General features: G+C 41.4%; 1 protein-coding gene across 2 annotated transcripts in view; it reads left to right on the top strand.

The window, feature by feature from the left end:
* Positions 1-20,721, top strand: part of RNF220 (ring finger protein 220) — a 247,497-nt gene that overhangs the window by 28,258 nt on the left and 198,518 nt on the right. The window lies entirely within an intron of this gene.

Genomic DNA, 20,721 nt, shown 5'->3' with positions numbered 1-20,721 from the left:
ACATTAGCCAGATTCAAGGATGAGCTCTTCCCAGGTGCTAACCCTCAGATCAGGACTGCACTGCCAAGGAGAGCTGCTGCCCTGCGGAGTCCCATGTGAAGCCTGTCAAGGGAGACCCCCTGGATGTCAGAATATATGACTTGGCTCATCCCCTCACCTAGAACCTGTTGTGATGGCCACTTCCAAGATACTATCATTGGAAAGAAAGAATGCTGATCCCCAGTTAAAGGGGGAAATCCTTGCCCCAGTGCAATCCCATCTTGTCCAGCAGTTGAGAAGAGTGTGTTAGGCCTTGCCTCCCCACCCCTAAGCAGCCATAGGAACTGAGGCTTTTAATTTGCTGTCACAGCTCCAGGCATTTTTCTGAGCTAGGAAAGTCATGGCTGGCAGGATGTTAAAGAGAACATTACCATCTGAATGTGAACTCTGCATTAGTCAGTCTCCCTAAATTCAAGATCTAGTATTTTCTATGGTAAATATGGTATCTTCACATTCTCTAAGCTGGCATGAACGACTGGCTACGTGGGAAGATAAAATGCATGATCATACAGAACAGGAATAATAAAGAGCGTAAATCTAAGGAAGAAGTAAAAGATGCAGTCAACGTGATAGGGAGGAGGATTAGCCTTGGAGCTGAGCAATATTCTGAACGAAGAGAACATTTTAAATGGATGAGGAGGGAGATGCTAGTGGCCTCTGCCTTGAAAGTAGGAAACATTTGTGGAGAACTGGGAGGAAAGAATTGAGGAGCAGTTGGAAACTTAGTGTATGAAGAAGGTTTGTGATCTCTGTTAAATGTAGTGTAGAGAATACCCAAGACATGATAAGAGGAGTCAGCAGCATTTCATCATTCATTCATTCATTCCACAAATTTATTGACTACCTACTGTGTGCTAGGAGCCATTAGATCATAAGAATCCAATGTAAAGAAGACCCGACTTCTATCTTCAAGCAGCTTACAGTTCTTATGGGGAACACAGATATGGAAACAGCCAAATACGTTACATTGAGGTTCACATTTTAAGAGGAATAAGTATATGGTGTAGTTCACAGGAGTAGCACCCAGCCTAGAATTATTAGGTCAGGAAACCCTTAAATCCTATCTTTATACTAATGAAACCCAAAATTATAACTCTTAACCTTTACCTTATCCTCTAAGCTCCACACTGGTGCACACAGTTGCCTACCTGATGTCCCCAGTTGGATGTCGAAAAGACATTTCTTTTTTCTTTTTTCTTTTTTTTTTGACACAGGATATTGCTTTGTCACCTAGGCTGGAGTTCATGGCATGCTCATGGCTCACTGCAGCCTCGGCCTCCCTTCCTCAAACTCCCTAGGCTTGGGTGATCCTCCCACCTCAGCTTCATGAGTAGCTGGGACTTCAGTCGTGCGCCACCATGCCTGGTTAATTTTTGTATTTTTAGTAGAGATGGGATTTTGCCATGTTTCTCAGGCTGGTCCCCAACTCTTGGGCTCAAGCAATCCACTCTCCTTAGCCTCCTGAAGTGCTAGGATTACAGATGTGAGCCACCACGCCCGGCCTGAAAAGATGTTTCAAGCATACTATCTAAAAAAGAGTCCAAAGGAGAGCTCTTGATTCCTTGCCCCACTGCCGCACCGCCCACACTCTTTTTTCTTTTTTTTTTTTTTTATTTTGAGACAGGGTCTCCCTCCTGTTGCCAAGACTGGAGTGCAATGATGCGGTCTTGGCTCACTGCGGCTTTGACTTCCCAGGTTCAAGCAATCGAGACCTCAGCCTCCTGAGTAGCTGGAGCTACAGGCATGCACTACCGGGCTCAGCTAATTTTTTTGTGTTTTTAGTAGAGACAGGATTTTACCATGTTGCCCAGGTTGGTCTTGAACTCCTGGGCTCGAGTGATCTGTCCATGTAGGCCTCACCAAGTGCTGGATTATAAGCATGAGCCACCATACCTGGCCTGCCCCTCTTTAAAAATAAACAAAGCCAGAAATAATCTTGCTTCTTTATGAGGTCTCCCCATCTCAGATGACAGCACTGTTGTTTACCTAATTGCTTTGGCTGAAAAGTTAGGAACCCTCCCTGTTTGCTCTCTACTCTCGTACCTAAGGGCCTTCTTTTTTTTTTTTTTTTTGAGACGGAGTCTTGCTCTGCCACCCAGGCTGGAGTGCAGTAGCCGGATCTCAGCTCACTGCAAGCTCCGCCTCCCGGGTTTACGCCATTCTCCTGTCTCAGCCTCCGGAGTAGCTGGGACTACAGGCGCCCGCCACCTCGCCCGGCTAGTTTTTTGTATTTTTAGTAGAGACGGGGTTTCACCGTGTCAGCCAGGATGGTCTCGATCTCCTGACCTCGTGATCCGCCCGTCTCGGCCTCCCAAAGTGCTGGGATTACAGGCTTGAGTCACCGCGCCCGGCCTCAAGGGCCTTCTTACTCCACCCTCATGCCCAGTGGAAATAAGACTTCTCAAACAACTGGTCGTGGCCCAAACCACATCGAACCATTTCACAATTTTGAGACCTAGATATTGAATTATCAGAATCCAGAACAAATACCTCTGCTGCTGAGCTTCACTCATGTGTATCTGACTGCCTTCTAGACTTTTATTCTTGGATGTCATGCGGGCACTGAATACTCAGCAGGACCAAAACCAGATTTACTGTCTTCTCCCACTAAACCTGTATCTCCCCTTGGATTGCCTATTTTGATTAATCATGCTAATGTTATTCAAATTAGAAACAGGATCCCTCCATTACCTCACCCCTTATAACTAATCAATTTTCATGACCTAACAATTCTGCGTAATAAATACCTCCATCTGTCCCTACTTCTTTTCCCATAGTTCATGCTCTCCTGCTGTGTTAGCACACTGTTGCAGCAGGCTCCTAACATGCTCTGGCGTTAGTGTCTGCTCTCTTCCAGTTCATTCCGTATACCCTACTGATAAATGTCTTGCTAACATGCAGACTTATTCATGTCACCTGCCTACCTAACACTCCTCATTCCTATCACAAAAAAGTCCGCAATTCTTCAGCCTTCTGTTCCAGGCTCTTTTCTTACCATTCTCCTCTTAGCTTTTCATTTACAAGCATATCTTGCAGTATGTAGCTGTTAATGAGTGTTTTGGTTTTTTTCCCCAGGTACATTAATTTTTTTCTTTCATATTTTGAAATGTTACATACATACAGAAAAGTACACAAGACATATGTATACAGTTAAAAAATTATATGATGAACACTCACGAAACCACATCCAGCTCAAGAAATAGAACATTAGCCGGGCGCAGTGGCTCATGCCTGTAATCCCAGCACTTTGGGAGGCTGAGATGGGTGAATCGCCTGAAGTCAGAAGTTCGAGACCAGCCTGGCCAACATGGTGAAACCCTGTCTCTACTAAAAATACAAAAATTAGCTGGACATGTTGGCGCATGCCTGTAATCGCAGCTACTGAGGAGGCTGAGACAGGAGAATTGGTCAAACCCGGGAGGCAGAGGTTGCAGTGAGCTGAGATGGTGCCACTACATTCCAACCTGGGCAACAGAGCAAGACTCCATCTCAAAAAAAAAAGAAAAGAAGAAAAGAAAGAAATAGAACATTTCCAGCATGTGAGAAGCCTCTCGTATGTTTCTCCTTGATTATAACCCATCCTCTCTTACTTAGGTAATCACTAGCTTGACTTTTATGATGATTACTTTTTTGCTTTTTAAAATAATTTTATCACACATGTAAACATCCCCAAACAATATAGTTTTGTATTTTGGGACATTCAAATGAGAGAAATCATGTTTTTTTTGTACTGTTTGTGTTTTGTTCTTTCTGTTCATCACTAAGTTTGTGAGATTCATCCCTATAGAGTTATTTCATTTTTATTGCTGTGTAATACCCTAATTTCTTTTCTTTTCTTTCTTTCTTTCTTTTTTTTTTTTAAATGGGGGTCTCACTCCGTTGCTTAACTGGAGTGCAGTGGTGCAGTCTCAGCTCACTGCAACCTCCACTTCCCAGGCTTAAGCGATCCTCTGTCCTCAGCCTCCTGAGTAGCTGGGACTACAGGCACGCACCACCACACCAAGCTAATTTTCATATTTTTTGTAGAGACAGGATTTCACCATGTTGGTCAGGCTGGTCTCAAACTCCTGGACTCAAGCAATTTGCCCGCCTCAGCCTCCCAAAGTGCTGGGATTACAGGAGTGAGCCACCATGCTATGCCTACCCTGATTTCTATATCCATTCTCATGGTGATATACATTTGGGTTATTTCTGATTCTTTGGTTCTTATGAAAAATGCTGCTATAAACATTTGTATATGTATCCTGGTGTACGGGGCCTGAATTTCTTGAGGGTAGAGACTCAAGAGTAGAATTGCTGCCGCCTGGGGAAAGTGCTTCTTCAACTTTACTAGCTAATGTCAAACTGTATTCTGAAGAGGTTCCACCAATTTGTTGTATTTGTAGCAGAGCATATAAGAATTTCTGTTCCACTAGTACTTGATGTTGTCAGACCTTTTAATTTTTAATCATCTTTCTGGATCTAGAATGATTTCTCAATTTAATTTTTGTCTGCATTTCTGTGGTTACTGATAAGGTGGAGCACTTTTTCATATGTTTATTGGCCATTTGAATGTTCTCTTTGGTGAAGTGCCTGTTCAATGTTTTGTTCATTTTTCTGTTGGGTTGTGTCTTTCCTAATTTCTTCATGTAGGCTTTGTATTTCTCCTATTCAACTATTACAACTTATTATTATCTCCTGTAAATAGATATTCTAACTGATCTCTGTATCTCCAATCTCAAACACTTTTATTCCATCATCTTCATAGCTATCAGAGTTCTAAGAGAAACCCTGTTGTTGTAATTCCCATCCCTAAAACTCTTCAATGACTCTCCATTGCCCTTGAAGTTAAGAGAAGGACAACATGGGCTGTGAGATCCTTCATCATATGCTCTCTAATTTCCTACTCCGTCTCTTGCTGGATCCTCTCAACTGCCTCCCACTTCTTTACTGTAACCCCCATCTCTACCAAACTGCTTGCTGTTCCTTAAACACATAAAGTTGTTTTACACTTGCATTTGCCACAGTTACCCTTTTTCTTCCCTTTACTCTTAATTGGGAGAATACCTACTCACCTTTTGAAACTCAACTCAAAGCTCAGCTCCTCTATAAAACCTTTGCCAGCTCTCCTTCTTATCCCTCCATCTTGTATTCTACCAAACACACTGTCTTTATTTCTAGCAAGGCACCTGTTTATTGCATTTATTGGTTAATATGCCTGCCTCTCCCATCATATTATACATAAGTCCTTTCAAGCCATGGGAAGCTCCTTGAAGGTAGAGGAATTGCTTCATCATCTTTTTGTTCTCGTGGCCTAGCACAGTGTCTGGCACAGAGCAGGATACGATAAATAGGAGTAATTGTTATTAATGTTATTACTGGTATTGGGTACAATTGAGTGCCAATCCGTTTTCCTTATTAGACTGTAAATTCCTTGAGGAGCCTGGTAACTTGGTTGGCATGTGGTAACATTTGTCTAGTGAATTAATAACTTACAAAAAACTTCTGAAAAGAACAATTGCTGTAAGCAATATTTGGAGTAGGAACATGAAAACATGAGTATTAACTTTGCAGAGAAAAAAAGGCTGGTTTACATCCATCTCATGAGGATGAAATCTTAGGCTCAGACTAATTCAGAGTAAAATTTTATAAGAACAAACATAATGTTTTATGCTTCGGTTAAAAAGTAAGGGGTAAAAGTGGGAAAAGCCTAATTTGTCAGTTCGTGTAGAAAAGAAGCTCAAATCTGTTATATGGTATTGTCTTTCATCTAAAAAATTAAGTTTTTGTGGTGAACTGTAATTTGTGTGTGAACATGACTGGGAAAATGAAAAATCTAAAGAACACAGTGCTAGAAAGATTATGATTTGCTTAGCACCTATGTCTGCAGTCTGAACAGCTGTCACTGTTACAGTCAAATCTTGTAGATGTTTCAGCTAAGACTATCTTTGCTCAAAAAGAGGGCCCAGGCCGTTTCATGGAGTAACCATTCTTTTTTTTTTTTTTTTTGGAGACAGAGTCTCGCTGTGTCGCCCAGGCTGGAGTGCAGTGGCCGGATCTCAGCTCACTGCAAGCTCCGCCTCCCGGGTTTACACCATTCTCCTGCCTCAGCCTCCCGAGTAGCTGGGACTACAGGCACCCGCCACCTCGCCTGGCTAATTTTTTTGTATTTTTTAGTAGAGACGGGGTTTCACCGTGTTAGCCAAGATGGTCTCGATCTCCTGACCTCGTGATCCGCCCGTCTTGGCCTCCCAAAGTGCTGGGATTACAGGCTTGAGCCACCGCGCCTGGCCTTTTTTTTTTTTTTTTGAGACAAGTCTCGCTCTGTCGCCCAAGCTGGAGTGCAGTGGCGTGATCTCAGCTCACTGCAACCTCCGCCTCCCAGGTTCAAGCAATTCTCCTGCCTCACCCTCCCGAGTAGCTGGGATTACAGGCACATGCCACCACACCCAGCTAATTTTTGTATTTTTAGTAGAGATGGGGTTTCACCATGCTGGCCAGGCTGGTCTCGAACTCCTGACCTCGTGATCCGCCCACCTTGGCCTCCCGAAGTGCTGGGATTACAGGCGTGAGCCACTGTGCCCAGCTGGAATAACCATTCTTAACTGTTTTCAATAAGGCATAATGGGCGAAGTTACGCAGGTAACACTGTCTCATAGATAAACCTGCAGTGATGCATAATTTCTGGTCCGTGAGCTCTACCTCCACTTATTTTTGTCTCTCCCTTAAGAAAATGTATTGTAATGGAAGTAAGCAATAGTGAAATTAATTATTGTAGCGATAACCTTGATCTGCTCCACATTTTATTTCCTAAAAAGCAAATCATTTTTCTAAAGTTTCAATACTTTAATTATTAGTGTTAAGAAATTACTGTATTCCTGACAATTGACATCTTGGTTGAGAACAATATGTACAGCGGTATATTTTGTTTGTAGAAAGAAGAAAGGCTTTGGAGTCACACCAGCTGTGATTCATATAGCAGTTCAGTCATTGCCCCGTGATCCTGAGCTAGTTGCTTAATATCTCTGACTTTCATCTAAAAAATAGGCTACCTACTTTACAAATTGCTGTCAGGACAATAAATAATTATGTAAAATAGCCAAGATAATACCTACCCCCTAAATATCTTTCAAATCTATATACATATCTCTGTTCCCCCCGCTACAGCCCTATTTTAAGTCACTAGCATCTGTGTTCTGGATTACTTAGCAGCCTTCTAAACGGTCTTTTGCTTCCAGTCTTGCCTGCCCTAGTTTTGTTCAGAGGAAAGGATATTGTGAAAACTGACTTGAACCACTAATAGGTGTCTCCCTGGTATGGAGATGAATACGTAGCCGCCATGGATGAATGTGTGGTATGGAGATGAATATGTATCACATGACAAGGACTGGTTTAGCATTTTATGCATTATCTCATTTAATCCTCACCATAAGCCAGTGAAGTATCATTCACCCTTTAAAAAACTGGAGTTTAGAGAAGGTGAATGACTTGCCTACTGCCACTCTGCTGGGACGTGAATAATTCTATGTGTGAAGCCCTCTCTGGTTCCAAAGCTGATGCTCTGCCCCTGCTTCATGCTGCCTGTGCTGCTCAGCATTCTAATCCTATTACTAAGTCCCTGCCTTCTGGGCTTACTGTGTGGTCTCCTGGTAACAGCTTTGCACATCACTTAGCTACAGGGAGATGATGGTGGATGCAAATATCTGATTTTCCTGACAGTCACATTCCTTTTAGTATATTAATAAACTGACATTGGCCAGGCAGTGTCACGCCTGTAATCCCAGCACTTTGGGAGGCCAAGGTGGGCGGATCACTTGAGGTCAGGAGTTCAAGACCAGCCTGGCCAACATGGCAAAACTCTGTCCTACTAAAAGTACAAAAATTAGCTGGGTGTGGCGGTGCGCACTTGTAATCCCAGCTACTTGGGAGGCTGAGGCACGAGACTCGCTTAAAGCTGCGAGGCAGAGGTTGCAGTGTGCCAAGATCACTGCACTGTAGCCTGAGTGACAGAGCAAGACTCCGTCTTAATAAATAAATAAATAAATAAAATAAACTGACATTCTAGTTTTATACTTAGGTTTTTTTAGAACCTAGCATGCATGCGCCTGCCTGGGTTCTCTGGACTCTTGACAGGATTGAGTCTCTGGACTAGCAAGGCTGAGGGCCAGACTCTGGTCTTTGATAAATTTGACAAGGGCAATATCATGTGGCACAAGCCTTCTTGCAGCCAACCTGCTGCTCCAAGTGGCAACTTTCTGATACCTACAATTAACCTTGATGACACTGATGAAAAATCTTATTTGATTTGAAACCTGGATGTTTTTATAGACTTTTAGATAGTAACAGAAACGAAGACTGTCGACACTTGGTTTCCTTGAGATTTAGGAAACTACTCAAGCATTTAATCGACACACATGTTTTGAGACCTATAACAAGCGGAATACAAAGAAATTTAGTGTCTTGCCCTTGCCCTCAAGATGCTTCTAATGTCACTGAGAACATTAGAGGTTTTTTAAGACCCACAATTGAAAATACCGGATCACAGTACTTTCACATAGTAAACATTCTGTGTATCCAAATGAGTTTCAAGTGAATGCTTGTTATACCTGAGCCTGACTTTTATGTGGAAGCTTGACAAATATTTGTTGAATGGTTATTGAGTATTGGCCTCCCAGGCACTGCTCTCTCATTGGCTTGACTCTAGCTCTGTCCTCTCCAAGAAGCTGCAGACTTAGGATATTTAGGTACTCACTGAACAGCCACACCTCAAGGAATCTTCCACCAGCACTTCAAACTCAACATGTCAAAACTGAGTGTATTAACTTTCCATGTTTGGAGAGGCAGCATAACCTCAAAGTTAGGAGCGTGGAGTCTGGAATATTGGTTTCAGTCACAGCTCTAGCTAGCTGAATGACCTGGGGAAAGGCTCTGAACTGTTCTTTCTTTGTGTGAGGAAATACAGGTTTACTCTTGGGATTTGATAAGATAGCAGACACAGCACATTCAACACAATACCTGCACACAGGCAGTAATCATTAAATGTTAGCTATTATCATCCAAAATTGCCCCCAAACTTCCAATTTTTCCCATCTGGTAATGATACCATTATCCACTCGAACCCTCTTCTTCACTCCATCTCAGCTAAAGAGTTAGCAAAAACTGTATATTCTACCTTTTTTATTCACCCTGTCACCCAGGCTGGAGTGTTGTGGTGCTATTATGGCTTACCACAGCTTCAAACTCCTGGGGTCCGGTGATCCTCCTACCTCAGCCTTCTAAGTAGCTGGGACTACAGGCGTGTGCCACCACGCCCAGCTAATTGTTTTATTTTTTGTAGAGACAGGGTTTTGTCATGTTGTCCAGGCTGGCCTCTAACTCCTAGACTCATATGATCCGCCCCCCACCCCAGGCCTCCCAAAGTGCTGGGATTAGGACATGGGCCTTGGTGCCCTCCTATTCTACCTTTTTATCTTGTCTCAGATTATGACTCATTCAACATACACTTATGTGCAATCTACCAAATGCCTAGCACATTGCTAGGCACTGAAGACACAGATGAATGCTTACCAGTCTCTGTGTCTGTAGAAGCAAATACATATGTACCTGCAGACTTCAGATGATCCACATAATGGAGATACACAAAGTATGTTAAAAAAAAAAAAAAAAAAAAAGTCTGAACCGGGCGCAGTGTCTCACGCCTATAATTCCAGTACTTTGGGAGGCCGAGGTGTCACCTGAGGTTGGGAGTTCGAGACCAGCCTGACCAACATAGAGAGACCCTGTCTCTACTAAAAATACAAAATTAGCCAGGCATGGTGACGCATGCCTGTAATCCCAGCTACTCGGAAGGCTGAGAATCATTTGAACCTGGGAGGTAGAGGTTGTAGTAAGCTGAGATTGCGCCATTGCACTCCAGCCTGGGCAACAAGAGAGAAACTTTGTGTCCAAAAAAAAAAAAAAAAAAAAAAATCTGAAAGAGATTTCCCGTCCTCTTTTCAAAACCAGTGCCCTTGCTGAAGCCTGCATTGCCTCTTACTGTAGATATAGCAGGAAGTTGGGGTTTTTTTTATTGGTGTTGAAATGTATAGGTAAAACATAAATTCATGCCCATTGCAAAAAAAAAATAAATTACAGAAATAATTAAAAAGTAAAAACCTCTTACTCCACCTCTTTAATCCTACTCATTTCCACAATCATAAATAACTGGACTGTTTACTGTTTAATAGGTACCCTTGAAGACCTTTACTATTTATACATGTATACATTTATGTATATTTATGTAGATAGAAATACAGTTTTTATACAAATGGGATTATACCATAAACGTGCTTCTTGCTTTTCTCACTTAATCATGTGTGATTTCAATTTTTCCACGTCAATACATAATAGAATTACCTTATTCTCTTTAACTCCTAAATGGTATTCCATGTTTTGGAACTACCATAATTTATTTAGTTATTTTCCTGTTGAAAGCGTTGTAATTTACTTCCAGTTTTTCATAATTGCAATCAATGCTGCAGTGAACTTTTGGCACATAGGTTTTAGTTATTTCTGCAAGTAAGTTTCTAGAAGTGGAAATACTGAGTTAAGAGGTGTTTTTGTGAGACTATGCTAACTTACCCTTAAAAAAGACTGTACTTGGCCCGGCACGGTGGCTCATGCCTGTAATCCCAGCACTTTGGGAGGCCGAGGCGGGAGGATCACAAGATCAGGAGATCGAGACCATCCTGGCTAACATGGTGAAACCCCGTCTCTACTAAAAATACAAAAAATTTGCCGGGCGCGGTGGCTCAAGCCTGTAATCCCAGCACTTTGGGAGGCCGAGACGGGTGGATCACGAGGTCAGGAGATCGAGACCATCCTGGCTAACACGGTGAAACCCCGTCTCTACTAAAAAATACAAAAAAACTAGCCGGGCGAGGTGGCGGGCGCCTGTAGTCCCAGCTACTCGGGAGGCTGAGGCAGGAGAATGGCGTGAACCCGGGAGGCGGAGCTTGCAGTGAGCTGAGATCCGGCCACTGCACTGCAGCCTGGGCGACCGAGTGAGAGTCTGTCTCAAAAAAAAAAAAAAAAAAAAGCCGGGCGTGGTGGCGGGCGCCTGTAGTCCCAGCTACTTGGGAGGCTGAGGCAGGAGAATGGTGTGAACCTGGGAGGCAGAGGTTGCAGTGAGCCGAGATTGCACCACTGTACTCCGGCCTGGACGACAAAGTGAGACTCCGTCTCAACAACAACAACAACAACAAAAGATTGTACTTGTTTACATTCCCATCCAATAGAGAATGAGAATATTCATTTACATAATGAGAATATTCATTACACATCTCACCAACACTGGATATTATCAGCCTTTAATTTTTGCAAATCTAATTAATAAAAAATGTATATTGTTCTTTTATAGATTTTCTGTGACTACTAGTGAAATTGAGCATGCTTTCATATATTTATAGATTATTTCTATTTGTTCTGTGAATTGCCTGTTTATATTATTTGTCTGTTTCTCTGTTAGGTTGTCTTATTCTTTTTAGTTTGAAGATTCTCTCCATTACATTATGATATAAGTTTTTTCTCTGTGATATGTGTTGCAAATATTTTTTCCTGGTCTGTTGCTGGTCTTTACATTGTCTTACATCATACATAAGGTTTTAATTTTTGTTTCTTTTTTATTTATTTATTTGTTTATTTTTAGACCGAGTGTGGCTCTTGTCGCTGAGGCTGGATTGCAATGGCCTGATCGGCTCACTGCAACCTCAGCCTCCTTGGTTCAAGTGATTCTCCTGTCTCAGCCTCCCAAGTAGCTGGGATTACAGGCATGGGCCACCACGCCCAGCTAATTTTTGTATTTTTAGTACAGATGGGGTTTCACCATGTTGGCCAGGCTGGTCTCAAACTCCTGACCTCGTTATCCGCCCGCCTGCGCCTGCCGAAGTGCTGGCATTACAGGCGTGAGCCACTGCGCCCAGCCTTAATTCTTCTCTCAGTCTTTTCTGTTATGGCTTCCGGAGTTTGTGTTTTGCTTAGGAAGGGTATTCCTACCCCCTAGAAGATGTTATATGTTTTAAATTTTCCTTTCAATAATTTGATAGTACATAGTGTGAATTAGGTTTATAACTTTAAGAGAATTTCCAGTAGTCCCAACACAATTAAATAGTCCATCATCCTTTTCCTACTGATTTAAAATGCCAGGTTGTACATGGGTTTGTTTCTAAACTCTATTCTACTCCTTTGGGGTTTTTTTTTGAGACAGAGTCTGGCTCTGTTGTCCAGGCTGGAGTGCAGTGGTGCATCTTGGCTCACTGCAAGCTCTGCCTCCCAGGTTCACTCCATTCTCCTGTCTCAGCCTCCCACGTAGCTGGGACTACAGGCGCCCACCACCACACCTGGTTAATTTTTTTGTATTTTTTTAGTAGAGACGGGATTTCACTTTGTTAACCAGGATGGTCTCGATCTCCTGACCTCGTGATCCGCCTGCCTTGGCCTTCCAAAGTGCTGGAATTACAGGCATGAGCTACTGCATCCAGCCTCTACCTTCTTATTACCTTTCCTTTTTCTTTGTCTCAGTAGTTTTTGTCCTCATAATTTTCTTGACTGCTTTTATGCATTTCTTCTCCCAGGTGAACTTTAGAATAAATTTATCAGTTCCATAAAATATAAGTATTTTGATCAGAAACTCATTAAATTTATAGTTTAATTTGAGTTTCATCCAGGAACGTGATGTGTTCCTCATTTATGTTTGTCTTCTTTTGATGTCTTTCAATAAAGTTTACAATTTCTTCCTATAAGTCTTGGACATATTGGTGAGTTTAGTCACGTGTATTTTACAGTTTGCTTGCTACTGTACATCTTCCACCACATCTTTCTATTTGGTTATAGTTGGTGTATAGGAAAAGGATTAATTTTTGTGGCTGCTCTTTTATCAAGCCTTTACAAAAATATAGTATTAGTTTTAAATTTTACAGTTCTTAGATTTTCTAAGTTGAAAATTAAATCACTTGTAAATACTGATGGTTTTATGTATTTCTTTGTGATGGCCTTCTTTCTTTTTCTTGTCTTATTGCTCTAGTTAGGACTTCCAGTGCCATATTTAGTAGTTGCAACTATAACAAGAAAGCAGCCGTCTTTATCTTGTTCCTGACTTCGATAGGTATGGTGAATATTCTTAACAAATTAAATAAATTTTCTTCTATTACTGGTTTTGTGAGAGTTTTACATTTTTTTATTCTGTTTTTTATTTGTTTGCCTGCTTGCCTCTTAAAATCAGGAATGGATATTAAAATATGTAACTTTTTGAAGGATCTTTTCATGATGATCATGAGGTTTTACCTCCTGTAAACTGTTAGTGTAATAGATTATATTAATAGATATCTAAATACAGAACCATCCCCTGCATTACTAGATAAATTTTATCTAGTCATGAAAATTGTTTTTTAAGAACAGTTAAGTCTAAGATATTTGCATTTATGTTCTTAAGTAAGTTAATAGTCTTCTTTCTTTATGCTATCTTTGTCTATCTTTTATATTGGAGCAATATTAGTTGAGTGCAATGGTTCTCAAACTTTTGGTCTCAGGACCCATTTGTCATCTTAAAAATTATTGAGGATCCACAGAGAACTTTGTTTATGGCAGTTACCTACCAATGTTAGAAATTAAAATGGAGAAAATTTTAAAACAAGATATACAAGCATGCATTTTGTTATTAATAGTTGCCAGAGCAATGCATCATTACATGGTATTCCATTAGCCTCTGGAAAACACTGTACACTTGTATGAGAGAATGAGGGAAAGAGTCAAAACATCTTAGTATCATTATCAAAATAGTTTTGGGTGTGTGGACTCCCAGATAAGTCTCAGAGATCTTCACATATCCCTAGCCTACAATCTGAGATCTGCTGATATGGCAAAATGAGTTTAGCATTCTTCCTATGTACTAAAATAAGTAGCATAGAAATTATGTATGTGTTGAAGGTAGACCTCATCTGTAAATTATTTGAAACTGATGGTTTTTGGAATGGTATATCTTTGCTTATCATTTCCATTTCTGCTACAGTTAATGGTCTACTCAGGTTTTGTATCTCTTCTTGGGTCAATTTGTAAATTTATGTATACCTGGAAAATCGCGGAATTTCATGTAGATTTTCATTTTTTTAAGAATAAAGTCATGCTTACATTACAGTTTTTAGATTTTCTATTGAAAATTAAATCCCCCTTTTTTTCCTTCTTTTTTTTTTTTTTTTTGAGACGGAGTCTCGCTCTGTCACCCAGGCTGGAGTGCAGTGGCCAGATCTCAGCTCACTGCAAGCTCCGCCTCCCGGGTTCACGCCATTCTCCTGCCTCAGCCTCCCAAGTAGCTGGGACTACAGGCGCCCACCTCGTCGCCCGGCTAGTTTTTTGTATTCTTTAGTAGAGACGGGGTTTCACTGTATTAGCCAGGATGGTCTCGATCTCCTGACCTCGTGATCCGCCCGTCTCGGCCTCCCAAAGTGCTGGGATTACAAGCTTGAGCCACCGCGCCCGGCCTTTTTTTCCTTCTAATACTGTTTACCTGTGTATTTTCTCTTTTATTCTCATTTGGATTTGCCTTAGGTTTAACTATTTTATTGCTGTGTGTTAATGTGTTTTAAAGAACATTTTTTGGTATGATTACTCAAGTTTATTGTTTTTTGTTTGTTTTTCAGTCTATACTAATTCATTTATTTTGGTGGGTTTATTTTTTTTAAGTCAGATTTATTGAGGTATAATTTTTATATAGTGAAACTTACCCTTTACAGTGTATAGTTCTGTGAGTTTTGACAAACGCATATAATCATTTAACTACTACCACAGTCAGGGCATAGAAGAGTTCTACCACCCTCAAAAATTCCTTCATTCCCCTTTGTAGTCAGCCTCTTCTCTGATCCCCAGCTCCTGGCATCTTGTTTCCTGTTTTGGTAGTCTCTTCCTTTTTATTTCTGAGTAGTATTCCATTATATGGATATACCACCATTTGTTTATGCCTTCACCAGTCAAAGACATTTCGATTGTTTCCAGTTTGAGGCAGTTATGAATAAGGCTACTATAAATCTTTGCGAACAAGTTTTTGTGCAAACATAAGTTTTCTTTATCCTTGAGTAAAGAACAATGAGCAGAATTCCTGGGTTAAATGGTAAGTATAAGTTTAAATTTATGAGAAATTGCCAAGCCATTTTCCTGTCATTCTCTGTTAACTGGATTTGCTTACTATTTGTTTTGCTCTTTCCTTTGCTTCTGTCAAATCTCTGTTTTTGGGATGTGAGTTTAGACTCCTTACTATGATTCCCAGTGAAGGCAGAGTATACACCAAAATGCCTCAAGCACAAAATGCCAAGAAGGACACCTCAGTGACAGGATGGGAAAATGGAATCATAGGAGGGAGAGGAGAAAAATAAGAAAGAGGAAAATGGAGAACAAAAGAGGGGGAAGAAAAGAAATGAAAGTAAAATTATGCATAGGAAGGGAGTGGTGGAGTGCATGGATCTAGCAGTGAGACTTTCTTTCTTTTTTCTCTTTTTTTGAGACAGAGTGTCGCTCTGTCGCCCAGGCTGGAGTGTAGTGGCCGGATCTCAGCTCACTGCAAGCTCCACCTCCCGGGTTTATGCCATTCTCCTGCCTCAGCCTCCCAAGTAGCTGGGACTACAGGCGCCCGCCACCTCGCCCGGCTAGTTTTTTTGTATTTTTTAGTAGAGACGGGGTTTCACCGTGTTAGCCAGGATGGTCTCGATCTCCTGACCTCGTGATCCGCCCGTCTCGGCCTCCCACAGTGCTGGGATTACAGGCTTGAGCCACCGCGCCCGGCCCGAGACTTTCTAATAGTCTTGTTGCCAGTCTCCCGGGGGCTCATGGGACTCTCAAAGAAAAACTTATGGGGTGGAAAAAATGTGGTAGGGATTTAATAACTATTTGATTAACTGATTGATTAATTCATTAAGGAGCTTGGTATTTTAAGTAGGTTATAAGAAACAAGTTTGTTAGAATTGCAAAGGCATGAACTAGAGACAGTAAAAACATTGAAAACCATATGGAAAGATGAATAAGTTGAGCAAGAAGAAGAACACTAAAAACTAATTTAATGGTCTGGAATAAGAAGAGGGGTTGGCACTGGAGATAATCAACTAGTCATAAAACTATATAAATATAACACAGATTGTTTTGGAATAAACATGGGAACTTCGTGAAGATCAAGGGTGACCGTCTGAGTTCTCTAGCTCTAACACATGCCATCTGTCCCTCATTGACACCTGAGCCATCTCAGAACACCCTGGGGCCAGACAGCCAACTGATGAGGAAGGAGTGGTACTGAGGGAGTGGAAGCTTTGGGGTGGGAGTAAGGGTTAGATTAAATGCCCCCAAAGAGCCCTCTAGCTTTCAGATCTTGTGATTCTTGTGAAAATATTGCTAGAGTGTCATATTCCTAGAATAAAGATTCTCTTAATTTGGAGAAAGGCGCTAAGACCTGTAAGGGGAAAGAATACACAAAAGCTATCAGGTAATCCAAGCCAAGACAATTACCATTAGTCTCTGGAGGTGTTTAATTTAGGAAAGAAAGAAGTTCCTTTCCACTGAAGAATCCATGGAATTATTTGGTTACCAAGGGTCCAATGTTCCTATTATGAAGTGAGGTAACTGCGTGTTGTCAGAGAAGGAAAAAGTGGTGGCAGGACAGATGTCTTTTCCCTTCAGATTACATGAATTTTGTGCACGGCTTTAACATTACATTAACTATAACATTAGTCCTTCCCTTACAAGAAAGGTCATTCACTTCTCAGAGTGCTGGAAAGCCCATGGAGTTGAGATACTATATAAGTGTCATGTGAGAAATGACATTAAAAAGTTGCACTATTTAAGAAACGTTTATTAAGGACCTACTAAGCACTGGGAACTGTTGTAGGCACTGGAAATACAGCAGTGAACAAAACAGACCAAGTCCCTGTCCTTGAGGAGCTTCCTAAGTTTTGGTGGGAGCACATGGGGTCAAGGAAGGCTTAAGAAAGGAGTGACATTTGCTGCATTTCCGATCTGTGGTCTACGTGGCAGCCAGAAGATTTCTAAAATCACAAACCTGAAAACATTATTCCCTTGCTTAGGTCTCACCAATGGCTCCCTTTTGCTTTTCTCATGAAGATCGAAGTTGTACTGCCATGGCCTGCAGAGTCCTGCAGGGTCTGACCCTCTCCCTGTCTGGCCTCATACTCCTCTGTCTCTTCCATCTGGGGTGGGACACTCTGCAATCCCACTACACTGGACTTCTTTCAGTTTCTCCATCATGTTGCCCCTCCTTCTGCCCCAGTGTCTTAGCATCTGCTGTTCCCTGTATCTGGAACACATGTGCCCCCAACCCCTCCTGCTCCTACCCATCCCCAACTGCCACCAGTCTTGCCCAGTTACACTCACTTATCCTTCAGCTGTAGCTCCAATGTTAATTCCTCAGACTTTTCCCAACTGTTTCCCCTTCTCTGCAAACTATGTATAATCTCCCAACACCCTCCCAACACCCTACCTTCCTCTCTCCTCTTCCTTCTCTGCTCTGCCCCTTCCCTTGAACACTAAACAAATGAACACAAAAATAAATAGTAAATTGAGATAAATGCTTCAAAGGAAAAGAATAGCTTATCAAAACATTTCAATAGGGAAACATCATTTTATATATATTATAGATATATATTAGTTCATTCTTCACTCAATAGGTGCCCAGAACTATTTGTTGAATGAATAAAAAAAAAAAAAATGAAAAAAATTATGAGTAAGATTTCTCCAATTAGAGAGGGAGTGAAGATAATTCCAGGCAAAGAAAATGATAGTCAAAGATACTGAAGCCTGAATGAAGTAACTGGCGGATGACTAGAAATACGGTCAAGAGGGACTGGCTCCTTTACAATAAGATGGTAAAGATAGGCAGGATACTACTTATAACCCTGGATTTTTTTTTTCTGGTTGTGAGTAGGGGTCGATGGTGGAAATTAAAAGTATTTAAGCAAGGAAGTGTTATATTTAGATCTGCATTTTAGGAAGATAGCTGATTCTTCACCTAGGGCTGTACCATGTCTGAAATTTTAAATTCTGAAACAGAGAAGTCCTTCTCATTCAGCATTGCTACTAGGTTGATTAATCAAAGTCAGTTAAAGTGGTACATCATAAAAAGTACCACATATGCCACATATATACTTTCAACATTGCATTCTAACTTAGACGATAGAAATGCACAACCACTTGCTAGTCTTTGGATAAGTGTCAGGGCCTTTTATCAAGTGTGGAGTCCTTGATTCCTGAACAACCATATCCATATCAACTTGTCTATGGATTTTGGCTTCAGCTTCTTTACAATAGAACAAGAAAGCCAGGTGTGATGGCTCACGCCTGTAATCCCAAATCCTAGTGCTTTGGGCGGCTGAAGTGGGAGGATCGCTTGAGCTTAGGAGTTTGAGACCAGCCTGGGCAACATAGCAAGACCCTCCCTCTACACAAAATAAAAAATAAAAAATAAAAAAGTTAACTGGGCATGGTGTACGCACCTGTAGTTACAGCTACTCAGGAGGCTGAGGTGGTAGGATCACTTGAACCCAGACGTTACAGTGAGCTATAATCACGCCACTATACTCCCAGCCTGAGCAGCAGAGTGAGACATCATCTCTTAAAAAAAAAAACAGACCGAGAAACTTAGATATTCTTATGAAACAGCCTCTGCACAGACTCCACTGTTAGGATTTTTTCCAGTTTTTTTTACATGATACCATAATGGTTAGGACAGTCTATTAAGCCAGACCGCCTGGGTTCAAATCCTGGATGTACCATTTCCTAACTTGGGTAAGTTGCTTAGCCTTTTTGTGCCTCAGTTTCCTCAATAACCACTTCAGAGAGTTATTGTGAGGATGAAATAACTATTTTATACAAAGTCTTAATGTACTGTCTGACATATAGTAAACATTCAATAAATGTTAACTGTTTTCTAGTTGTCTTACCCACACCCAATTCAATAGCATTTAAAAAACATTTACCTTTATGAAACTTCCCAAAGTATCTGATTTAGTGTTCTTAGAAACAACAGTTGTCTTTCTTTTTGCACCATTGGTTTACATAATGTTTAATTAAATTATGTAAATACAGTAACTACTACCACAGGAATAAAGAAATTTTGGAACAATCACAATGACTTACACTCCGCTGGTAAAAGTGGAAGTAGTGAAGTAGTATATGTGTGTGGAAGAGAGTGGCCTGTCAGCCAGGAACATTCAGAGCACCGTGTCCATGAACTAGAATGTATTACAGCAGGAATGGAAAGTTTTAGTTAACCCAGTAGGTCGGTAGGGAAGAGGCTGGTTAAGAGAGCATCCACTCTTGGACAACAGCCTCTACCTTCCGGCTTCCTCTCTCCCTTGCTCCCGTTATAACTATGCTTTCATCTCATTGACTGCCTAGACCCAAGCCAGACCTTTAATGTCCCCAAGCACCAAAAAAGAGAATGTTCCCTTATGTAATTTAAAATGAAAACAATACTAACTTGTAAAATAAGTGTAAGGAAGTTCAATAAATTTCTGACTTTTACCGTGGTGATTCTTTTGGTGATTTTTTTTTTTTTTAATTTCAAAGTTTTCCTAAAAAGATGTTGGCGGGGAGGGTTCACTTTGCTTTTTGGATGCCCGAAGAATGTGTTTGTCTATTGAGTAATCCAGCACTGCCTTTGACACTTCCATTTCTTCCTAACCTCTCAGCCTTCTCCCAGAATTACTTCCTTTCCTACTGAGCCTACATCTCATGATCCATCACTTTCAAATGCTCTCTTGCCAATGTCTTCCACCCAATTTCCTTACACACTTGTCTTTACACAGAACCCAGCTAATAAACCCCCCAAAACTGGGTATACTGCATTTGCGATAACTTTGTAGCTTCTGGGTTAAAATGTCTAAAAGGTAGTTGGACACAAAATCTGAAACCCAGGAAACAAAGTAAGGGTAGATAAAGGAATTTGTGAATCTTCAACAAAAAAATGAGATTTGATCCTGTGCAGGTGGGCCACATGGTCAAAGAAGGCCATGTAGAGTAGGAAGAACAAGAGCTGGGCTGTGAACTCTGGGAACACCACTGTGTAAGGGGTAGGTGAAGTGGAACTGCCGATGAAAGAGGGAATATCCACATGCAAGGAAGCCTGAATCCAAGGAAGGAGAGCTTCAAGAAGGAGTGGTTGTGGATGTCAAGTGTATTAAAGAGGTAAGGTCAGATTAGACAATGCCTAGCACCTAGTAGGTTCTCAGTGCATACTTGCTAACTGATGGATTCACCAAGACCGCAACAGTCAGGACGTCATTGATGATCTTGGTGCTTAGTTTGAGTTTTCCTAAAAGTGGGCCCTGAGACGATTAGTCTGTTTGAAAGATGAAGAACACTGGTGTGTGTAGGAGAGGGGGATGAACAGGGAGGGGATAGCCAGTAAAGGGTGAATCAGGCCAGCAGCCACCATGGGCAATTACAGCTTAATCCCATGGGGAAAGCCCTGGAAGTCATGCAGAACACCCACCTCATCATTCCTCTCTCATGGGGTGAGGGAGCTCTTTCAGGTCATTGGTTGAGGGCTGTTCTTAGAGGGCACTAATTCACTGCCATTTCCAGCCTGCTGCTTGGGCAGGAGAACAGACCCTGGCTGTGAGAGAAACCCCTCAGGCGAATGAATGCAGGTACCAGCAGCTGGAAGCCTGGGCT

The sequence above is a fragment of the Trachypithecus francoisi genome, unplaced genomic scaffold (assembly GCF_009764315.1).
Source record: "Trachypithecus francoisi isolate TF-2019V2 unplaced genomic scaffold, Tfra_2.0 Lachesis_group12, whole genome shotgun sequence".
Taxonomy (NCBI): Eukaryota; Metazoa; Chordata; class Mammalia; order Primates; family Cercopithecidae; genus Trachypithecus; species Trachypithecus francoisi.
This window is presented reverse-complemented; position numbering and strand designations above follow the sequence as displayed.